Below are 22,940 nucleotides of genomic sequence, written 5' to 3'. Positions count from 1 at the left end.
GTCCCGCCGTGCATACCAGTCCTGGTATGGCCTTTGGCAGCTCCCCCTTTACCTTAGGCTGCAGCCGAAGGTAAAGAGTGTCTGATGATGTTCGTTTCGAGTAGCCTTGGGCGCCACTGGCTGTAATCATGGCGACTAAATAGAAGGAGCTCCTGACAGATGTGGAGATGACTGGAGGTGGAAAAGACAGCACACCGCACCCACCACTGTCTCCCAGCTAGCATACATGTCCTGCACCAGTGTAACACACTTCTCTGCCGCTCCAGACTTCCTCATAGGATACCAGAGCTCCTGTCGTAGGCCTTTTTTCCATGTGTATTTTATTTATTTTTCTCTTTCTCTTGTCATGAAGTGTCCCGCCGTGCATACCAGTCCTGGTATGGCCTTTGGCAGCTCCCCCTTTACCTTAGGCTGCAGCCGAAGGTAAAGAGTGTCTGATGATGTTGGGTTCGAGTAGCCTTGGGCGCCACTGGCTGTAATCATGGCGACTAAATAGAAGGAGCTCCTGACAGATGTGGAGATGACTGGAGGTGGAAAAGACAGAGGACGGCTGCTTATGAAATGTCCTTCCGCGTAGACTAGTCTGGTTTACGGCCATACCAACCAGAACACGCCCGATCTAGTCTGATCTCGGAAGCCAAGCAGGGTCGGGCCTGGTTAGTACTTGGATGGGAGACAGCCTGGGAATACCATGTGCCGTAAGCCTTTTTTATGTTCGTCCCCTCTGTCAACAGCAGGAGGTGCTGTCTCTCAAGAGCGCCAACATTTCACACAAGGACACACGCCGCTCATTCCCTTGTGTCTGTCCCACCGGAGTCACCGTGAAGCCCGGCGCGACACGCGCTCTGTCATAGTTCCCCGCCTTACCTTCTTCGGTCACTTTCCGTTGTCTCGCCGCCTGCCTCCGTCCGTCGCTCGCCGTCTTTCTCGTCATCCCCGTACAGTATTTCTCCATGTGTGCTGAATTTCTTTTTCTCTCGTTTGTGCCTCTCGCTGTTGAATAATCCAGCCGCTGACCTCCGTACCGCTGGCTCTCCTAGGCACTTCCAGGCCTCCACATGTACGGTACGTCATCAGGACCCCCTGCCTTTGAACTCCTCCTCCTCTTCGATGCCCTCCTCGCTTCTTTTTACACTCGTTTCTGATCCTTTTGCGATCGCCAGTAATCAGCGCTTCTACCCTTGGCTCTCTTTCATTTTTCCCCATTCATTCATCATATTCCTAGAAGTCTGGTTGTTGAAGTCCTGGGTTTACTTTGATGCTTTGGCGTCCTGTCGGGGGGCCGTGCACCACGTGACCGGGCAGATGCGGAAGATGCATCAGCCATGTTGTTTTTTTGTAAAGCAGGAACATCGGCCTCCACCGGGACCTCCGTCTCCGGGGCGAGACGGAGGTCTTATCTTATCTTATCTTGACCTCCACCTGTTTTCTGCTCTCACTACAGATCACAACGGCATCTATAAAGGTCACGGTCCGTGGAGATTCACGTCTACCCTCATCCGTCAGGCCGTCCGTCACCGTTGCGAACTAGAAGGGGCTCAGGGCCTATCCCCAACAGAGTCCCGTTTCCACCTTGAACTTCTCTGGTCCCGTCTTACAGCACACCGCACAACTGTCTCCCAGCTAGCATACATGTCCTGCACCAGTGCAACACACTTCTCTGCCATAGGATACCAGAGCTCCTCTCTTTGCAACCTGTCGTATGACTTTTCAAGGTGTACAAAAAGGCAATGCGGCTCCCACCGGCCTTCTCTGTACTTCTCTATGAGCATTCTCGGCGCAAATACTGCATCTGTAGTACTCTTCCTTTTTCCATGTGTATTTTATTTAATTTTCTCTTTCTCTTGTCATTAACTGTCCCGCCGTGCATACGAGTCCTGGTATGGCCTTTGATAGCTCCCTCTTTACCTTAGGCTTTAGCCTTAGGCTGTAGCCTAAGGTAAAGAGTGTCTGATGGTTTTTTGTTAGAGCAGTGTAGCACCCAACCTCTTAGTTATTGAAGTGATAGTACAATGGTTTGGGCCCTGGGAACGTTACTTAGATGAAATTTTCAATGGTAAACAGGAGAAACAATAATACCTAATTTTTTGATAACTTAAACGTATCTATGCTTTTTGATTATAGCGGTACCTCCATCTCCTCAGGATAAAATATGAATTAAGACAAACACAGATCTCTTTAAGTACAAATTTAAAGTTTAGTTTCACAAAATTAAAAGAAAGAAAAATGAAATAAAATTGGTAGTGCGTTCATTTGAGATTTTGTCGCTTTGCAACTACATAAACATATTCAAAAACCATGTACATCCCTTCAAGTTCAGTCCAGTTCAAAAACCATAACCTTAAAGTCCGTTTTGTTTTTCTCAGAAAGTTCAATCGTGGCAGGCCTGATTCGATGCTCGGGATCGTTGGACCAGAAAAACAGAAAATGTCCGTTTCACTTGTTCACAAGCCCCAAAATAAAATGCATGTGCTTTGATGTACTCACTAATCCTTTTGGTGTTGAAGCAATGGATAGTCAAATGTTGTCCATCACCATGCGATTCCCTCTCGGCAAACGGGTTAGCAATGACTTGGCATCACGGCATCACGAAGTGCACTCGGTGAAACTCATCGGTTAAGCCTCAGCAGAAACGTCCAGAGAATTCCTCTCGGTCCACTGAGCGTCAAAGGTCTCCAATTCCAAGCTCATATACTTTACATACAGAGTATGAAATTAACTCGCGGTAAAATGCTAACAATGCTAACGCTCGATTAGCATCGCATATGTGCACTTAAACATATCGTCTTAGCATAAAAATCATATACATCGAGTACTCACTCATCACAGGGTTAAATAGTCGAAAACAGCAACGTAGACTCTGCATCCACAATGTTTTATGACCATTCTCCTTTCAGCTTAGCTTCACAAACTTCCCTCGGCAAACGCAGCAGTCGAATGCCTCGCGCCTAGATGTTCTATTGCCTTCCTCATTCAGATCCCGCCCTCACGCATTGGATTGGACACTAAGTGTACATCAACCAATACAATTCAAGAAAATACCATATTGACACTTAACAAGTTCGGATGCAAGCAAAAGCACATGTTGAGCTGTACGTTTCACACAAGCTTGCGGCGATTAAAAGCACGATTCCCAAATAAATAACAAAAACCTTAGATAAGATTAAACCTTGTTTTTAACCATTTATGAACACATTTTAAACATGAAATATTAAATGTTTTACAGCCATTTCAGTCTTATTTAATTTTACTTAAATGTTAAAACATCTTTACATTTTAGCCTGTATGGTCTGTAATGAAATTTTAGACGGGCTACATCCTCCCCCTTCTAAAATATACATATACTGTAGATGTCCTCAACTAACTGTACTGTTTAGACTTAGATCTGTAGGGGCATGTTTTAGGATGTTTCACAAGATCAGGGTTTCCTCTGGCACTGAGGTTCAAGTGAATGACCATGCTCTGGTGCACAATAGTCACAGGTTCCCCAGCTTGAGTTCCAGGTTTATCATAGGTCAAGCGGATCACTGGTTTTACTTCACGCGTTGACTTTCTGCTTCTAGGGCTGGTTTGAGTTCTCAACTCCACATCAGTGTCTTCAGCTGTATCATTAGTATCTGCTTCCTCGTTGGAGGACTGATATTCCTCTTCCTGTGAACTGACAGAATGTACTTTCTCCACCTCCGGTTCACTCTCAGATGAGGGGAAATTTTCAAAGGGAGTATGCTCTGGGGTGGTTCGGTCTGGTATGGACAGTGGTTTCCTGACCTTATCATAGGTTGGACACTCGTAGACACGCTCATACTCAGATTCAGAGTTTGAAGAGATGTCAGATGTCTGATCATTTGGTGATGTGTTTGATGTCTTAGAGTATGTTGTCTCCTGGTAACTGGTGTTCTGACTCTTTCAGTTTGTTCAGAATTATCGGGAATCCTGACAAGATAACCAATTTGTAGAAGGTGGTCTCTGTGTTGAGTTTTGACACTTCCAGTTCCTTGTTCGGGTTTGACTCTGTCTACAGGTAAGTTGGAAAACTTTTTAATCACAATATAGGGTGTGGATTTCCATCTATCTTGTAGTTTATGTTTCCCAGTGAGGCCAACATTTCTTACGAGGACTCGGTCTCCTTCTTGTAGAGGTTGGTCTCTTACTCGGTGATCATAACAGGTTTTGTTTCTCAGATGGCTCTTAGTTGCACACTCTGCAGCTAAATGGTAAGCTTTTTGGAGTTCTTTTCTCATTTTGTCCACATACCGTAGGTGAGACGTCTCTGAATTACCGTCGAGAGCTGTACCAAAACAGAGGTCAACAGGCAATCTGGCATTGCGCCCGAACATTAAGTAGTATGGGGAATATCCAGTGGACTAATTTTTAGTGCAGTCATACGCATGTACTAACTGACTGATATGTTGACTCCAGTTTTGTTTCTGCACATTTTCAAGAGTTCCAAGCATTGAGAGAAGTGTTCTGTTGAAATGTTCTGGTTGAGCATCACCTTGCGGATGATAAGGTGAGGTGCGCGACTTTCTTACTCCAAGCATGGATAAGAGTTCTTTTATAAGGCGCCTTTCAAAATCTCTACCTTGGTCTGAATGTATTCTAGCGGGTAGTCCATAATGAACAAAGTACTTTCCCACAATACTTTGGCAACTGTAACTGACTTTTGGTCCTTTGTAGGAAATGCCTGAGCATACCTTGTATAACAGACCTGGGCATTGTACGGCCCACGGGCCACATCCGGCCTGCGGGATGGCACTGACGGGCCTGTATGACAGACCTGGGCAATGTATGGCCCGGGCCACATACCTTTGGTTGACTCTGACCGCCAGTGTAAGGTTAATTGGAAATTACAAAATAAACATACTTTCTAATTTCACCTCATTCATGGGCTAAAGCTGCACTGCTTTTATTCTGAAGTTGTTTTTTTTTTAATTCACGCACATAATGACGTAATGCGTATATCAAGACATGCGCGTGATTGAATCACAAGACAACTTTCACCCTCAAAAATGTCCGCTCAGGCTAAAAAAAGAAAGGTAGATGCCGAATGTAGGATTTTCAACAAAAATTGGACAGCTAAGTATTTATTTACTGAGGTTGGAGGTAAAGCTGTGTGTTTAGTTTGCGGGGAGCAGATCGCCGTGTTTAAGGACTACAATTTGAGTCGGCATTACCAGACGAAACATGCAGAGAAATATAAAAATCTGACTGATGACGAAAGAACACGGACATTGGAAGCTTTGCTAGCTAAGCTGCAAACGCAGCAAGGCTTTTTTACCAAGCTTCATACATCCAGGGATGCAGCAACAAAGACCAGCTTCGTGATATCCCACAAAATAGCCAAAAACAGCAAGCCATTCGCAGAGGGGGAGTTTGTGAAAAAGTGCTTGGTAGACTCTGCAGCACTAATATGCCCTGAAAAAAAGCGGCATTTGAGCAAGTCCCGCTGTCCAGGCGAACCTTGGCGAGAAGGATCGAGGACATTGCGGGGAATCTGGAGCTACAGCTGCAACGTGAAGTGCCAAGTTTTGACTTTTTCTCCTTGGCTTTGAACGAGAGTTGTGATGTCCGCGACACAGCCCAGCTACTCGTATTTGTCCGTGGGATAGCGCCGGACTTCAAGATTACGGAGGAGCTGGCAGCAATGCGGTCGTTAAAAGGGATGACGACAGGGAGCGATCTCTTCACTGAGGTAAATGCTTGTATGGACACGTTGGGACTGAAATGGGACAGACTGGCAGGTGTCACCAAGGACGGTTGTCCAAATCTTACAGGGAAAAATGTCGGACTTTTAAAACGCTTGCAGGATAAAGTGACTGAAATTGACCCTGATCAGAATTTGGTATTTTTACATTATATTTTACACCAACATGTGTTGTGCACATCAGTGCTAAAAATTAACCATGTTATCGATGTTGTTACTATAATAGTTAACTTCATCAGGGCGCGGGCACTGAATCACAGACAGTTTATAACACTTCTGGAGGTCCATGAGAGTGAGCACAGTGACATTGGCTACCACACTTCTGTGAGATGGCTCAGCCTGGGCAAAGTGCTAAAAAGAGTCTGGGATCTGAAAGCAGAAATCCAGGAGTTTTGTGAGACAAAAGGCAAGGCCATCCCAGAGCTTGCAGATGAGGACAGGATGGCAGATTTTGCATTTGCTGTTGATGTGACTGCACTGATAAATGAACTGAACACCAAGCTGCAAGGCAAGGGCCTTTTTGTGCATGAAATGCACAGCCCGGTGAAGGCTTTCATGAGAAAGATACAGCAAGACAAGACAACAGGAGAGCAACTCTCTCACTCACATGCTGACCCTGAAAGAAGTCACACCATCAGCTGATAACCTCTGCAGGTACTCATCCATGTGGGGAGCATCGTATGGTGAGTTTTCAAGGTGATTTGAGGATCTTACAGCAATGGAGGATGACATGCACATGATTTCTTCTCCCTTTACCTTCCGTGTGGATGATGCACCCAGTAATTTTCAGCTGGAACTCATTGACCTGCAGTCTGATGTCGTACTGGCAGAGCACTTTAAGTCAGGATCTCTGCTGGATTTCTACTCTTCTCTCAAGGAGGAGAACTTTCCAAACATTAGGAGACATGCTCAGAAGATGTTTGTTCTATTTGGCTCTACCTACATTTGTGAACAAACATTTTCAATGATGAAGTTTACAAAATCCAGGTATAGATCCTCTCACTGATGATCATCTGTCAGCTGTGCTTCACATCTCCACTTCAGAAATTCAACCTGACTTAGATGCACTTGTTAAAGCCTAGCAGAGATTAGATTTCTCTCACTGAACAAGAAAGAAGAACTTTAAAACACCATATGAGGTAGCTAGAGCTCCTCTCTTGGCAACCAGTCGTACGTCTTTTCTAGGTGTACAAAAAGGCAATGCGGCTCCCACCGGCCTTCTCTGTACTTCTCTATGAGCATTCTCGGCGCAAATACTGCATCTGTAGTACTCTTCCTTTTTCCATGTGTATTTTATTTAATTTTCTCTTTCTCTTGTCATTTACTGTCCCGCCGTGAATTCGAGTCCTGGTATGGCCTTTGCTAGCTCCCTCTTTACCTTAGGCTGCAGCCTAAGGTAAAGTGTGTCTGATGATTTTTGGTTATAGTAACCTTGGGTGCCACTGGCTGTAATCATGGAAACGCAATAGAAGGAGCTCCAGACAGATCTGGAAATGACTGGAGGTGGAAAAGACGGAGGACGGCTGCTTATATAATGCCCTTCCGCGTAAGCTAGTCTCGTTTACGGACATACCACCCTGAACACGCCCGATCTCGTCTGATCTCGGAAGCCAAGCAGCGTCGGGCCTGGTTAGTACTTGGATGGGAGACCGCCTGGGAATACCAGGTGCCGTAAGCTTTTTCATGTTCGTCCTCTCTGTCAACAGCAGGAGGTGCTGTCTCTCAAGAGCGCCAACATTTCACACACGGACACACGCCGCTCATGCCCTTGTGTCTGTCCCACCGGAGTCACCGTGAAGCCCGGCGCGACACGCGCTCAGTCATAGTTCCCCGCCTTACTTTCGGGTCACTTTCCGTTGTCTCGCCGCCTCGGTCCGTCGCTCGCCGCCTTTCTTGTCATCCCCGTTCAGTATTTCTCCAAGCATGCTGAATTTCTTTTTCTCTCGTTTGTGCCTCTCGCTGTTGAATAATCCAGCCGCTGACCTCCGTACCGCTTGCTCTCCCAGGCACTTCCAGGCCTCCACATGTACGGTACGTCATCAGGACCCACTGCCTTTGAACTCCTCATCCTCTTCGATGCCCTCCTCGCTTCTTTTTACACTTGTCTCTGCTCCTTTTGCGATCGCCAGTAATCAGCGCTTCTACCCTTGGCTCTCTTTCATTTTTCCCCATTCATTCATCATATTCCTAGGAGTCTGGTTGTTGAAGTCCTGGGTTTACTTTGATGCTTTGGCGTCCTGTCGGGGGGCCGTGCACCACGTGACCGGGCAGATGCGGAAGATGCATCAGCCATGTTTTTTTTTTGTAAAGCAGGAACATCGGCCTCCACCGGGACCTCCGTCTCCGGGGCGAGACGGAAGTCTTATCTTATCTTATCTTGACCTCCACCTGTTTTCTGCTCTCACTACAGATCACAACGGCATCTGCAAAGGTCACGGTCCATGGAGATTCACGTCTACCCTCATCCGTCAGGCCGTCCGTCACCGTTGCGAACAAGAAGGGGCTCAGGGCCTATCCCCAACAGAGTCCCGCTTCCACCTTGAACTTCTCTGGTCCCGTCTTACAGCACACCGCACAACTGTCTCCCAGCTAACATACATGTCCTGCACCAGTGCAACACACTTCTCTGCCATAGGATACCAGCGCTCCTCTCTTGGCAACCTGTTGTATGACTTTTCAAGGTGTACAAAAAGGCAATGCGGCTCCCACCGGCCTTCTCTGTACTTCTCTATGAGCATTCTCGGCGCAAATACTGCATCTGTAGTACTCTTCCTTTTTCCATGTGTATTTTATTTAATTTTCTCTTTCTCTTGTCATTAACTGTCCCGCCGTGCATTTGAGTCCTGGTATGGCCTTTGCTAGCTCCCTCTTTACCTTAGGCTGCAGTCTAAGGTGCAGTGTGTCTGATGATTTTTGGTTATAGTAACCTTGGGTGCCACTGGCTGTAATCATGGAAACGCAATAGAAGGAGCTCCTGACAGATGTGGAAATGACTGGAGGTGGAAAAGACGGAGGACAGCTGCTTATAAAATGCCCTTCCGCGTAGGCTAGTCTCGTTTACGGCCATACCACCCTGAACACGCCCGATCTCGTCTGATCTCGGAAGCCAAGCAGCGTCGGGCCTGGTTAGTACTTGGTTGGGAGGCCGCCTGGGAATACCAGGTGCCGTAAGCTTTTTCATGTTCGTTCCCTCTGTCAACAGCAGGAGGTGCTGTCTCTCAAGAGCGCCAACATTTCACACACGGACACACGCCGCTCATTCCCTTGTGTCTGTCCCACCGGAGTCACCGTGAAGCCCGGCGCGACACGCGCTCAGTCATAGTTCCCCGCCTTACTTTCGGGTCACTTTCCGTTGTCTCGCCGCCTCGGTCCGTCGCTCGCCGCCTTTCTTGTCATCCCCGTTCAGTATTTCTCATAGTATGCTGAATTTCTTTTTCTCTCGTTTGTGCCTCTCGCTGTTGAATAATCCAGCCGCTGACCTCCGTACCGCTTGCTCTCCCAGGCACTTCCAGGCCTCCACATGTACGGTACGTCATCAGGACCCACTGCCTTTGAACTCCTCATCCTCTTCGATGCCCTCCTCGCTTCTTTTTACACTTGTCTCTGCTCCTTTTGCGATCGCCAGTAATCAGCGCTTCTACCCTTGGCTCTCTTTCATTTTTCCCCATTCATTCATCATATTCCTAGGAGTCTGGTTGTTGAAGTCCTGGGTTTACTTTGATGCTTTGGCGTCCTGTCGGGGGGCCGTGCACCACGTGACCGGGCAGATGCGGAAGATGCATCAGCCATGTTTTTTTTTTGTAAAGCAGGAACATCGGCCTCCACCGGGACCTCCGTCTCCGGGGCGAGACGGAAGTCTTATCTTATCTTATCTTGACCTCCACCTGTTTTCTGCTCTCACTACAGATCACAACGGCATCTGCAAAGGTCACGGTCCATGGAGATTCACGTCTACCCTCATCCGTCAGGCCGTCCGTCACCGTTGCGAACAAGAAGGGGCTCAGGGCCTATCCCCAACAGAGTCCCGCTTCCACCTTGAACTTCTCTGGTCCCGTCTTACAGCACACCGCACAACTGTCTCCCAGCTAACATACATGTCTTGCACCAGTGCAACACACTTCTCTGCCATAGGATACCAGCGCTCCTCTCTTGGCAACCTGTCGTATGACTTTTCAAGGTGTACAAAAAGGCAATGCGGCTCCCACCGGCCTTCTCTGTACTTCTCTATGAGCATTCTCGGCGCAAATACTGCATCTGTAGTACTCTTCCTTTTTCCATGTGTATTTTATTTAATTTTCTCTTTCTCTTGTCATTAACTGTCCCGCCGTGCATTTGAGTCCTTGTATGGCTTTTGCTAGCTCCCTCTTTACCTTAGGCTGCAGCCTAAGGTGCAGTGTGTCTGATTATTTTTGGTTATAGTAACCTTGGGTGCCACTGGCTGTAATCATGGAAACGCAATAGAAGGAGCTCCTGACAGATGTGGAAATGACTGGAGGTGGAAAAGACGGAGGACGGCTGCTTATAAAATGCCCTTCCGCGTAGGCTAGTCTCGTTTACGGCCATACCACCCTGAACACGCCCGATCTCGTCTGATCTCGGAAGCCAAGCAGCGTCGGGCCTGGTTAGTACTTGGATGGGAGACCGCCTGGGAATACCAGGTGCCGTAAGCTTTTTCATGTTCGTTCCCTCTGTCAACAGCAGGAGGTGCTGTCTCTCAAGAGCGCCAACATTTCACACACGGACACACGCCGCTCATTCCCTTGTGTCTGTCCCACCGGAGTCACCGTGAAGCCTGGCGCGACACGCGCTCAGTCATAGTTCCCCGCATTACTTTCGGGTCACTTTCCGTTGTCTCGCCGCCTCGGTCCGTCGCTCGCCGCCTTTCTTGTCATCCCCGTACAGTATTTCTCCATGTGTGCTGAATTTCTTTTTCTCTCGTTTGTACCTGTCGCTGTTGAATAATCCAACCGCTGACCTCCGTACCGCTGGCTCTCCTAGGCACTTCCAGGACTCCACATGTACAGTACGTCATCAGGACCCCCTGCCTTTGAACTCCTCCTCCTCTTCGATGCCCTCCTCGCTTCTTTTTACATTTGTCTCTGCTCCTTTTGCGATCGCCAGTAATCAGCGCTTCTACCCTTGGCTCTCTTTCATTTTTCCCCATTCATTCATCATATTACTAGGAGTCTGGTTGTTGAAGTCCTGGGTTTACTTTGATGCTTTGGCGTCCTGTCGGGGGGCCGTGCACCACGTGACCGGGCAGATGCGGAAGATGCATCAGCCATGTTTTTTTTTTGTAAAGCAGGAACATCGGCCTCCACCGGGACCTCTGTCTCCGGGGCGAGACGGAGGTCTTATCTTATCTTATCTTGACCTCCACCTGTTTTCTGCTCTCACTACAGATCACAACGGCATCTGCAAAGGTCACGGTCCGTGGAGATTCACGTCTACCCTCATCCGTCAGGCCGTCCGTCACCGTTGCGAACAAGAAGGGGCTCAGGGCCTATCCCCAACAGAGTCCCGCTTCCACCTTGAACTTCTCTGGTCCCGTCTTACAGCACACCGCACAACTGTCTCCCAGCTAACATACATGTCTTGCACCAGTGCAACACACTTCTCTGCCATAGGATACCAGCGCTCCTCTCTTGGCAACCTGTCGTATGACTTTTCAAGGTGTACAAAAAGGCAATGCGGCTCCCACCGGCCTTCTCTGTACTTCTCTATGAGCATTCTCGGCGCAAATACTGCATCTGTAGTACTCTTCCTTTTTCCATGTGTATTTTATTTAATTTTCTCTTTCTCTTGTCATTAACTGTCCCGCCGTGCATTTGAGTCCTTGTATGGCTTTTGCTAGCTCCCTCTTTACCTTAGGCTGCAGCCTAAGGTGCAGTGTGTCTGATTATTTTTGGTTATAGTAACCTTGGGTGCCACTGGCTGTAATCATGGAAACGCAATAGAAGGAGCTCCTGACAGATGTGGAAATGACTGGAGGTGGAAAAGACGGAGGACGGCTGCTTATAAAATGCCCTTCCGCGTAGGCTAGTCTCGTTTACGGCCATACCACCCTGAACACGCCCGATCTCGTCTGATCTCGGAAGCCAAGCAGCGTCGGGCCTGGTTAGTACTTGGATGGGAGACCGCCTGGGAATACCAGGTGCCGTAAGCTTTTTCATGTTCGTTCCCTCTGTCAACAGCAGGAGGTGCTGTCTCTCAAGAGCGCCAACATTTCACACACGGACACACGCCGCTCATTCCCTTGTGTCTGTCCCACCGGAGTCACCGTGAAGCCTGGCGCGACACGCGCTCAGTCATAGTTCCCCGCATTACTTTCGGGTCACTTTCCGTTGTCTCGCCGCCTCGGTCCGTCGCTCGCCGCCTTTCTTGTCATCCCCGTACAGTATTTCTCCATGTGTGCTGAATTTCTTTTTCTCTCGTTTGTACCTGTCGCTGTTGAATAATCCAACCGCTGACCTCCGTACCGCTGGCTCTCCTAGGCACTTCCAGGACTCCACATGTACAGTACGTCATCAGGACCCCCTGCCTTTGAACTCCTCCTCCTCTTCGATGCCCTCCTCGCTTCTTTTTACATTTGTCTCTGCTCCTTTTGCGATCGCCAGTAATCAGCGCTTCTACCCTTGGCTCTCTTTCATTTTTCCCCATTCATTCATCATATTACTAGGAGTCTGGTTGTTGAAGTCCTGGGTTTACTTTGATGCTTTGGCGTCCTGTCGGGGGGCCGTGCACCACGTGACCGGGCAGATGCGGAAGATGCATCAGCCATGTTTTTTTTTTGTAAAGCAGGAACATCGGCCTCCACCGGGACCTCTGTCTCCGGGGCGAGACGGAGGTCTTATCTTATCTTATCTTGACCTCCACCTGTTTTCTGCTCTCACTACAGATCACAACGGCATCTGCAAAGGTCACGGTCCGTGGAGATTCACGTCTACCCTCATCCGTCAGGCCGTCCGTCACCGTTGCGAACAAGAAGGGGCTCAGGGCCTATCCCCGACGGAGTCCCGCTTCCACCTTGAACTTCTCTGGTCCAGTCTTACAGCACACCGCACCACTGTCTCCCAGCTAGCATACATGTCCTGCACCAGTGTAACACACTTCTCTGCCGCTCCAGACTTCCTCATAGGATACCAGAGCTCCTCTCTTGGCAACCTGTCGTAGGCCTTTTCTAGGTGTACAAAAAGGCAATGCGGCTCCCGCCGGCCCCCTCTGTACTTGTCTATGAGCATTCTGGGCGCCAATACTGCATCTGTGGTACTCGTCCTTTTTTCCATGTGTATTTTATTTATTTTTCTCTTTCTCTTGTCATGAACTGTCCCCGCGTGCATACCAGTCCTGATATGGCCTTTGGCAGCTCCCCCTTTACCTTAGGCTGCAGCCGAAGGTAAAGAGTGTCTGATGATTTTCGGTTCGCCGCCTTTCTTGTCATCCCTGTACAATGTTTCTCCATGTGCGCTGTATTTCTTTTTCTCTCGTTTGTGTCTCTCGCTGTTGAATAATCCAGCCGCTGACCTCCTTACCGCTGGCTCTCCTAGACACTTCCATTCCTTCACCTGTACGGTACGTCATCGGGACCCACTGCCTTTGAACACCTCATCCTCTTCGATGCCCTCCTCGCTTCTTTTTATGCTGGTCTCTGCTCCTTTGCGGTCGCCAGTAGTCACCGCTTCTACCCCTGGCTCTCTATCATTTTTCCCCATTCATTCATCAGGTTCCGAGGAGTCTGCTTGTTGAAGTCCTGGGTTTACTTTGATGCTTCGGCGTCCTGTCGGGGGGCCGTGCACCACGTGACCGGGCAGATGCGGAAGATGCATCAGCCATGTTGTTTCTTGTAAAGCAGGAACGTCGGCCTCCACCGGGACCTCCGTCTCCGGGGCGATGGGGGCGATGGGGGCGATGCGCCGTCGCTCCGGGCCGAGCGGCGGAGACGGCGTGGGGGTTTATTTGTGAATGAAGTCGTGAGTGAAGCTGACGGTGCGGGGAATGCGTTGGTGTCGAGCGAGGGCGCGGGGCTATCGCTCCTCGCCCTTTTGGCTCAGATCAAGTGTAGTATCTGTTTTTATCAGTTTAACATCTGGTACGTCCTCTATCCTTGGACCTAATATTAAATTGATTTTTGGAACAGGGAGATGGAATAGGGGCTTGCTCCGTCCACTCCGCGCATCGACCTGGTATTGCAGTATCTCCGGGAACGGTGCACCCCCCGCTTTTGTGTCCGGTGTCAAGGTTGCCGTGGCCTCCAACAACGTCATACGTAACCAACACACACGGGATCCAGATCTCGTCTGTGCCCTGCGTGACCAGCGACACTGTCCCCGTTGTTTCTGCCGGTAGGGAGCGGTAGATAGCGACACACGAGCGTGTCTGCCTGAAACCCTGTCCCTACCATTCGCCCCGTGCAGCCCAATAAAATCCCACTATGGACCAGAACTGAGCTTAAATGAATCGCATTTGAAACGGATGGATTGCCCCCGATAGACTGTGTCAGACTGGGCTCAGGGGGAAGTTCTCCCGGCCGTAGAGCGGCAGAAACCCCTGGCAGCATCAGGAGGACGGACGGAACGTGTTCCGGTTGTCCTCTGACTTCTTCGTGAAAATTGAAGCGTCCGTGTCGTTTTCGGCGTCCCGGCCCGTCAGAACTCAGAGTTGACGTTTTTTTGACGGAGCGTGTGTGTGTGAGAGATTCACGCAGGGCGGTGTGTGTGTGTGTGTGTGCGAGACGGATGGTGTTTGAGCTCCCGGATCCTGCAGTATTTGTGAAGAGTCCGCGTGGGTTCCCCCCCCCGATTGAGTACGCGGTGCATACCCCCACTTCTCTAGATTGACCTCCACCTGTTTTCTGCTCTCACTACAGATCACAACGGCATCCGCAAAGGTCACGGTCCGTGGAGATTCATGTCTACCCTCATCCGTCAGCCCGTCCGTCACCATTGCGACCAAGAAGGGGCTCAGGGCCTATCCCCGACAAAGTCCCGCTTCCACCTTGAACTTTTATGCTATGGCCTTTGCTAGCTCCCTTTTTACCTTAGGCTGTAGCCTAAGGAGTGTCTGATGATTTTCGGTTAGAGTAGCCTCGGGCGCCACTGGCTGTAATCATGGAGACGCAATAGAAGGAGCTCCTGACAGATGTGGAAATGACTGGAGGTGGAAAAGACAGAGGACGGCTGCTTATAAAATGCCCTTCCGCGCGGGTCTCCCTCGTTTACGGCCATACCACCCTGAACACGCCCGATCTCGTCTGATCTCGGAAGCCAACCAGGGTCGGGCCTGGTTAGTACTTGGATGGGAGACCGCCTTGGAATACCAGGTGCCGTAAGCTTTTTCATGTTCGTCCTCTCTTTCCCCAGCAGGGGGTGCTGTCTCTCAAGAGCGCCAACATTTCACATACGGACACCCGCGCTCATTCCCTTGTGTCTGTCCCACCGGAGTCACAGTGAAGCGCTCAGTCATAGTTCCTCGCCTTACCTTTCGGGTCACTTTCCGTTGTCTCGCCGTCTCTGTCTGTCGCTCGTCGCCTTTCTTGTCATCCCTGTACAGTATTTTTCCATGTGTGCTGTATTTCTTTTTCTTTTGAATCATCCAGTCGCTGACCTCCGTACCGCTGGCTCTCCTAGACACTTCCATGCCTCCACATGTACGGCATGTCATCAGGACCCACTGCCTTTGAACTCCTCATCCTCTTCGTTGCCTTCCTCGCTTCTTTTCTTAAGAATAAGAATAAGAATAAGAACAACTTTATTAATCCCGAAGGAAATTGCAGTGCCAGAGTTACAGAAAATATAACAGTAATAAATCATAAAAGAAAGGCAGAATTAGAAATAAAAATAAACTATAAACTATAAAGTGTCTCAGTGAAACTATAAAGTGTCTTAGTAAGCAGTGATAAAACTATAAGTGTCTTAGTAACAAGTGAGGTAAGGAGTGCACAATAGTATGATAGAAGGGAACATTGTAGTGTAGCTGTTATGAGATGAGATGAAATATGATGAAATATTGCACAGTGTGACTGTTATGAGATGAAAGATTGCACAGTTTCTGAATATTGCACAGAAATGAGATATTGCACATTTTTGTTTGTTTTTAAGTTAAAGATAGGTTGTTATGGTTGCCGGCGGCAGAATGGAGAGGAGTTAGAGGAGAGGAGTCTGATCGCCTCAGGAGGAAAGACCTCCTGTGGCGTTCAGTGGAGCTCCTCGGTGGTATCAGTCTACGGCTGAAAGAGCTCTGACAGGACGTCAGTGTGGCATGCAGGGCGTGATGGATGTTGTCCATGATGCTGAGGAGCTTCTTCAGCATCCTCCTCTCTGACACCTGCACCACAGACTCCTGCTCCACGCCCAGGACAGATCCAGCTCTCCTGATGAGCTTGTTGAGTCTGTTAGCATCAGCTGTCTTGAGCCTGCTGCCCCAGCACACAACAGCGTAGAAGATGACGCTGGACACCACCGACAGGTAGAACATCTGCAGCATGGTCCTGCAGACATTGAAAGATCTGAGCCTCCTGAGGAAGAACAGGCGGCTCTGACCCTTTCTGAAGATGGCGTTTGTGTTAATAGTTGTAAAGTTGTAAATAGTTGACAAGTTGTAAATTACTTTGGAATTCTTTAAAGCTGGTGTCTGTTGCTGAAATATTACTGAACTGGACGTGAATTTATATTATATATGTCACATTTACTGAAATCCAGCCGCAAGTTAAAAAGATAAAGCCCTTTGGTTATTCTTTTTTTTTTTATCCCACCAAGTTGAAGCTTTTTGGAACAACTTTTAAATAAAAAGGGGATTTTTTTAAAATTGTGACCTTTGCAGAGATATGTTGAATAGGACGTGATCCTACATAATATATGTCACATTTACTAATCTCCAGCCGCAGGTTTAGACGATAAAGCCCAATGGACACAGAGTATTTATCCCACCGAGTTGAAGGTTTTTGGCAAAAGTTGTATATAACTTTGTAATTCTTTAGAGTTAGTGTCCGGTACTTAGATAGGATGTGAATATACACTATATATGTCACATTTACTGAAATCTCGCTGCATGTTTAAGGGATAAAGCCAGCGGGTTATATTTTTATCTTATGAAGTTGGAGCTTTTTGAATAAGTTTTAAGTAACAAGGGAATTCTTTAAAACTGGTGCCTGGTATTAAAATATGTCTAATATTACATGGTTCTTCAGAATATAGGTCACATTTACTTCAATCCAGACGCAGGTTTAAACTAGAGGGACTAAGGAGGGATCATTTGATCCCTAATCTTTGGAGACTACAGAGGGGTCATTTGATCCCCCTGCCATGGAATGTGGTCTGTCCAGTATGCTAATAATGTGGCAGCCCTCCTGCTGGGAGTTGAATGCAGTTTATCAGAGGAGCAGCTCTGGGAGGAGGGGGGAGAAAGAAGTGCGAATCAGTTTTACATGGATTTCACCTAATCAAGGGTAATTGTAACTTCATTGCTTCTGACTCTGATCTTTCTCTTGAAAGCTTGAATGTGCTTGTTTTTTTTTGTTGGAAATATTCTGCATTGCTTGATGCTGAATAACCACTTCTTGTGCAGGCTTGATACAGCACATGGGTGTTCAGGGTTGCCATGTCGACCATGTTATGGAACACAGTGCCTGGCCATTTTCGTGTTCCTGCCCGCAGGCTGTACTCGCGCATCATCTGATCCAAGGCAACGACACCGGATTTTGTGGAATGTTACTGGGTGATGGTGCTTGGCTTTCTTTTGTGGCTGTCCTCAGTCTGAACCACACCGTGTATACTGCTCATTACGGAGACAGTCTTCTTCCAGCTGGCTGCATACACTGTCAGGGTGGCGTCAGTCGTTGAAAACACCTGAGTGCTGAACTCATTGCATTTCATCTCCTGAGCCGAAGGGGGAATATCTCTGCAAATCTTATTGAGTGGCCCAAGACGGGTAGTTTTCCCGGTGAGCAACTTTTTGCAAGTGAAATTGAGGTGAAAAAAGTGTCCGTTGTGACAGTTCTGCCTTGGTTCAGAAATGGTCCCATCAACTTCATTACCACACTCTCGGACAGTCTCTCCTCTTTGGGACGACCAGGTTCTTTGCAAACATATGGAAATACATTGCAGATATATTTAATGTCAAATCACAAGCCACCCAGAACTTGATGCCAAACTTATCTGGTTTTGTAGCAATATATTGAATCAAAGGGCAACGTTTCTGATGGGTAAAGCTGTTCATCAATTGTGATGTGACGACCAGGTCTGTACAGTCATGGCCAAAAGTTTGGAGAATGACACAACAATAGAACCATCTGGCAAACACCTAAAAACCATGAAGGAACAGACATTGTGAAAGTGGCAATCTCAAAACTTTTGGCCATGACTGTAGAATGTGAAGACCAAGGCCTCAGCTACATTTCACACCTTGCATTGTACTCCCAGCAAGTGGCTGCCTGCCATTAGTGCCATATTAGAATAAAAGCAGGTGGTCATCAGAAGGAAACCCCAAGGCTCAGGAATCTCATATCAGTTTCGAGCTGGTAAAGGGCAGTGTTTCCTCAAAGCGTCTCCAAGTGCTTGTTTATTCGGGAATGTGGGTATTCTGTAAGTCTTTCCAAAGAGTGTGGTTCAGTCCTGCTCTATATTTGTACAGCATCATGGAAACGCTGTGTTGGTGTTTGGTGCTATATGAATAATCAAATTTGATTGGTCGTGACTCAACTCAGCAAGCTTTTGTGGCTCGTTGGTCTAGGGGTATGATTCTCGCTTTGGGTGCGAGAGGTCCCGGGTTCAAATCCCGGACGAGCCCGAGCCCTTCCAATGCTACATTCTGCTGTGTCATACGGACGGATCCGGTCTACTCTTCGCACACACCTTGCATACTCTGCTTCAGCAGTGATGTTCAACCATCACAGACTTTTCCACCCAATGATTACTTATATAGAAGAAAAAACTCCCAAGTGTCAGCTTCACAAGGAAGACACCTTTGTAGTATTTGGTTCTCAGGACCACCTCGCTATAATGTCATCCAGAATGGTGAGACTGAAAATAGAGTCTACTCGTAAGCCCTTTAGTACCAGGGCTTACAATGGGCCCATGGCATTGCTGGCTACCTTCTCGTTTTCCATTGCAGTAACCAGGCACTTCACCGTTTGCTTGGGGCAACAGGTGAATCTGCCTTCAGATTTAGCATGCAGGCTCTGATTATTCTTCAGGGGAGCCTGGTCTTACAGCCCTCAAGGATTTTCTTTGGGATTGCTTCGGCAGGACACTGGAAACAGGCTGGATCCTCTCCAAAATACTTTTGTACTTTGGCAGGAGGGGGCAGGACATCATACATGGATCTGATGGTCAAGCTCAGCTTGTGGCCTCCATGTTCCACCGCCGCTCCAAAAGATCATACTACTTTTTACACCATCTCAGCTCACCCAGCGGCCATGCTTGGCGAGGGACAAAGCTCTGGCAATTCAGTCTGCTTCTTCCTGGTGGTGCATGTCCAGTACCACCAGCTGGTGCTGCTCAGCGGGAGAAGCCTTCCGTCATGTGGGATATTTTTGTTTTCCTGCACCTCTTGCCATGTTGAATTGGCCCACAATGTCCCTTTGTCTCACGGCAGACTTTGCCTTTGCTTTACTTTTCATTTTCTCCCAGTCTCTACGGTGGAAGCAGCACTGCCGCTGAAGAGATGTTGGGACTCTTTGACATTGTCTCATGTCTTGCTTAGTAATACTTGTATTTCTCCACCAGGCCCAATTATGGTGGGGATAGGGCTCCATTGATTGTGATCAGCGTTGCAGAGAAAATCAAGTCACATCTCATTTGCCATTAGGTTTTCTCACATTCAATACCTTTTCAAGGGTGACATTTTACCAGTTCTTCGGTCTTCCCTGTCCGGTCAACGTCAAGGTACGCTCTCACCTATCAGTTGTCTTCAACGTAGGTATCCTGTGCAACAAAGGAGTCGGAGCTAATATCCCGGTTCAAATGACAACAAAACAAAACAAACTTACTTGCTCACATTACAGCGCTGTGAAAAAGTAGGAACAAACAAGATGAGAGTCAGGGAATCATCAGTGCTTTGAATCCGGGACCTCTCGCACCCTAAGCGAGAATCATACCCCAAGACCAACGAGCCACGCCCACTGCTTGCATGTTGACTGTTTTTCGCGCTTTATTAAATCTCTATTATAGTTTGTTTTCTTTATTTATATTCCCTTCATCCACCTGGATGAGCCCATGAGGTGGGGCAGCTAAATGACTCTGGTGACAAGGAAGATGAAGAGGACAAAGGCAGAGCAGAGGACAAAGTGGTGGGAGCTGAAAAGGGAGGAGTGTTGCATGGTTTTAAGGGAGGAGTTGAGAAAGGGTCTGGGTGGTCACGGTGAGCTTACAGATGATTGGACAACAGCAGCTCGAGTTATCAGGGAGACAGATAGGAGAGTACTCGGTGTGTCATCTGGAAGAAAAGTAGACAAGGAGACTTGGTGGTGGAATGAGGAAGTGCAGGAGTGTATACAGAGAAAGCGGTTAGCAAAGAAGAAGTGGGATACTGAGAGGACTGAAGAGAACAGACAGGAATTCAGGGAGATATAGCGAAAGGTAAAGATAGAGGTAGCAAATGCAAAACAAAAAGCGTACGGTGACTTGTATGCTCGGATGGATAGAAAGGAGGGTGAGAATGATCTATACAGGTTGGCGAAAACAGAGAGATAAATATGGAAAGGATGTACAACAGGTCCGGGTGATTAAGGACAGAGAAGGAAATGCATTGACAGATGCTAGAAGAGTGATGAGAAGATGGAAAGAGTACTTTGAAGAGCTGATGAATGTGGAAAATGAAAGAGAGGCAAGGGTAGAAGAGGGGACTATTGTAGACCACAAAGTAGCACAAATTAGTAAAAGTGAAGTGAGGAAGGCATTGAAGAGGATGAAGAGGGGAAAAGCAGTTGGTCCTGATGATATACCTGTGGAGGTGTGGAAGTGTCTAGGAAAGGGAGCAGTAGATTTTCTGACTAGATTATTCAACAGGATCTTAGAGGGTGAGAAGATGCCTGAAGAATGGAGACAAAGTGTGATGGTGCCTATTTTTAAGAATATAGGGGATGTGCACAATTGCGGCAACTATAGAGGGATAAAGTTGATGAGCCGTACAATGAAGTTATGGTAAAGAGTAGTGGAAACTAGACTGAGAGCAGAAGTCAGCATTTGTGAAAAGCAGTATGGCTTCATGCCGAGGAAGAGTACTACAGATGCAGTATTTGCGTTGAGAATGCTAATAGAGAAGTACAGAGAAGGCCAGAGGGAGCTGCATTGTGTTTTTGTAGACCGAGAAAAAGCATATGACAGGGTGCCAAGAGAGGAGCTCTGGTATTATATGAGGAAATCTGGAGTGGCAGAGAAGTATGTTAAACTGGTGCGCGACATGTATGCTAGCTGTGAGACATTGGTACGGTGCGCTGTAGGGGTAACAGAGAAGTTCAAGGTGGAGGAGGGACTCAACCAGGGATCAGCTCTGAGCCCGTTCTAGTACGCAATGGTGATGGACAGATGAGGTTAGACAGGAAACCCCTTGATGTTTGCGGATGACATTGTGATCTGTAGTGAGAGCAGAAAACAGGTAGAGGAAAATCTAGAGAGGTGGAGGTATGCTCTGGAAGGGAGAGGAATGAAAGTTAGTTGCAGCAAGACAGAATATATGTGTGTGAATGAGAGGAACTCGGCTGGAACGGTGAGGCTACAGGGAGTGGAGATCAAGAAGTTTGAGGATTTCAGGTACTTGGGGTCAAAAGTCCAGAGTAACGGAGAGTGTGGAAAAGAGGTGAAGAGACGGGTCCAAGCAGGTTGGGATGGGATTGAGAAAAGTGTCAGGGGTACTATGTGATAGAAGACTATGGGCCAGAATGAAAGGAAAGGTGTACAAGACTGTGGTGAGACCAGCGATGCTGTATGGCCTAGAAATGTTTGGAACAAGGTGTAAATTACTTTGGAGTTCTTTAAAGAATTCTAAAATAATTTTAAACTTGTTCCATTAACCTTCAACTTGTTGAGATTAACGCTTTTTGACCAAATGGCTTAATCTTTTATCCCTGCGACTGGATTTCAGTAAATGTGACATATTGTAATAGAATTACGTCTTACTCAAAACATTCTAACTCCAGACACTAGTTTTAAAGACTTCCATTGTTATTTAAACTTGCTCAGAAAAGATTCAACTTGGTGAGATAAACACTTGCTGACTAATTTCCTTTATCTTTAATCCTGTTGCTGGTTTTCAGTAAATATGACATTTAATCTGTAGAGTCACATTCTATTCATCATATATCAGCACCAGACACCAGCTATAAAAGAAGTACAAAATTAAAAAATGCTAAAAAAAAATGTGATGCTCAACAATATATAGTTTATATTTAATGAAATCCAGCCACATGTTTAAATGGTAAAGCAATTTGTTCAGGAAGTATTTATCTCACCAAATTGAAGGTTTTTGGCACAAGTTGAAAATAATTTTGGAAGTCTTTCAAGCTGGTGTCTGTTGCTGAAATATGCGTAATAGGACATGATTCAACACAATATATTTCATATTTACTAAAATCCAGCCGCAGGATTAAAGGATAAAGCCATTTGGTCAAAATTGTTTTTCTCATCAAGTTGATGGTTTTCGTGTCATTCTTTAGAGCTTGTGTCTGTTGATGAAATATGCAGATTTGGATGTGATTCTACACAATACAGAATCTACGCAATGTATGAATTCACTCTAATTTAGCCGCAAGAAGGAAAGATGAAGCCATTTGGTCAAAAATGTTTATCTCGCCAAATTTAAGGTTTTTTGAACAAGGTGTAAATTATTTCAGAATTCTTTAAAGGTAGTTACTCTTGTTGAAAAATGTTGAATAGGATGTGATTCTACACAATAAAAAATCTACACATTATATAAATTCACTAGAATCCAGCAGCAAGAATGAAATATAAAGCCATTTGTCCAATTATGTGTACCCTGCAAAGTGTAAGCTCTTTGGAACAAGTTGTAAATAACATTGGAATTCCTTAAAGCTGGTGTCTGGCGCTAAAATATGCTGATTAAGATGTGATTCTAGACAATATAAAATCTACAAAATGTATACATTCACTGAAATCCAGACGCAAGAAGGGAAGAGAAACCCATTTGATCAAAAATGTTTATTTCGCCAAATTGAAGGCATTTGGAACAAGTTGTAAATTGCTTTGGAATTCTTAAAAGCTGGTGTCTGTTGCTGAAAATTGTT

At 47.0% G+C, this 22,940-nt stretch overlaps 7 non-coding genes and 1 pseudogene across 7 annotated transcripts; all 8 read left to right on the top strand.

The window, feature by feature from the left end:
- Positions 1 to 586: 586 nt before the first annotated feature.
- Positions 587 to 705, top strand: LOC147220319 (5S ribosomal RNA; annotated as a pseudogene).
- Positions 706 to 7,263: 6,558 nt separating this feature from the next.
- Positions 7,264 to 7,382, top strand: LOC147220318 (5S ribosomal RNA). The gene has a single exon (XR_015108612.1). It is a non-coding gene; the product is annotated as a 5S ribosomal RNA (ribosomal RNA).
- Positions 7,383 to 8,759: 1,377 nt separating this feature from the next.
- Positions 8,760 to 8,878, top strand: LOC147220317 (5S ribosomal RNA). Its single transcript, XR_015108600.1, has one exon. It is a non-coding gene; the product is annotated as a 5S ribosomal RNA (ribosomal RNA).
- Positions 8,879 to 10,255: 1,377 nt separating this feature from the next.
- Positions 10,256 to 10,374, top strand: LOC147220316 (5S ribosomal RNA). The gene has a single exon (XR_015108527.1). It is a non-coding gene; the product is annotated as a 5S ribosomal RNA (ribosomal RNA).
- A 1,377-nt stretch (positions 10,375 to 11,751) lies between these two features.
- Positions 11,752 to 11,870, top strand: LOC147220315 (5S ribosomal RNA). The gene has a single exon (XR_015108526.1). It is a non-coding gene; the product is annotated as a 5S ribosomal RNA (ribosomal RNA).
- A 1,860-nt stretch (positions 11,871 to 13,730) lies between these two features.
- Positions 13,731 to 13,921, top strand: LOC147220314 (U2 spliceosomal RNA). The gene has a single exon (XR_015108189.1). It is a non-coding gene; the product is annotated as a U2 spliceosomal RNA (small nuclear RNA).
- A 995-nt stretch (positions 13,922 to 14,916) lies between these two features.
- On the top strand, positions 14,917 to 15,035 carry LOC147220313 (5S ribosomal RNA). The gene has a single exon (XR_015108563.1). It is a non-coding gene; the product is annotated as a 5S ribosomal RNA (ribosomal RNA).
- A 3,380-nt stretch (positions 15,036 to 18,415) lies between these two features.
- trnap-ugg (transfer RNA proline (anticodon UGG)) lies at positions 18,416 to 18,487 on the top strand. Its single transcript has one exon. It is a non-coding gene; the product is annotated as a tRNA-Pro (tRNA).
- The last annotated feature ends 4,453 nt before the right edge of the window (positions 18,488 to 22,940 follow it).

This window comes from Fistularia commersonii, chromosome 24 (genome assembly GCF_037954325.1).
Source record: "Fistularia commersonii isolate RoL2024-O1a breed Wild chromosome 24, RoL_Fcom_v1.0, whole genome shotgun sequence".
Taxonomy (NCBI): Eukaryota; Metazoa; Chordata; class Actinopteri; order Syngnathiformes; family Fistulariidae; genus Fistularia; species Fistularia commersonii.
This window is presented reverse-complemented; position numbering and strand designations above follow the sequence as displayed.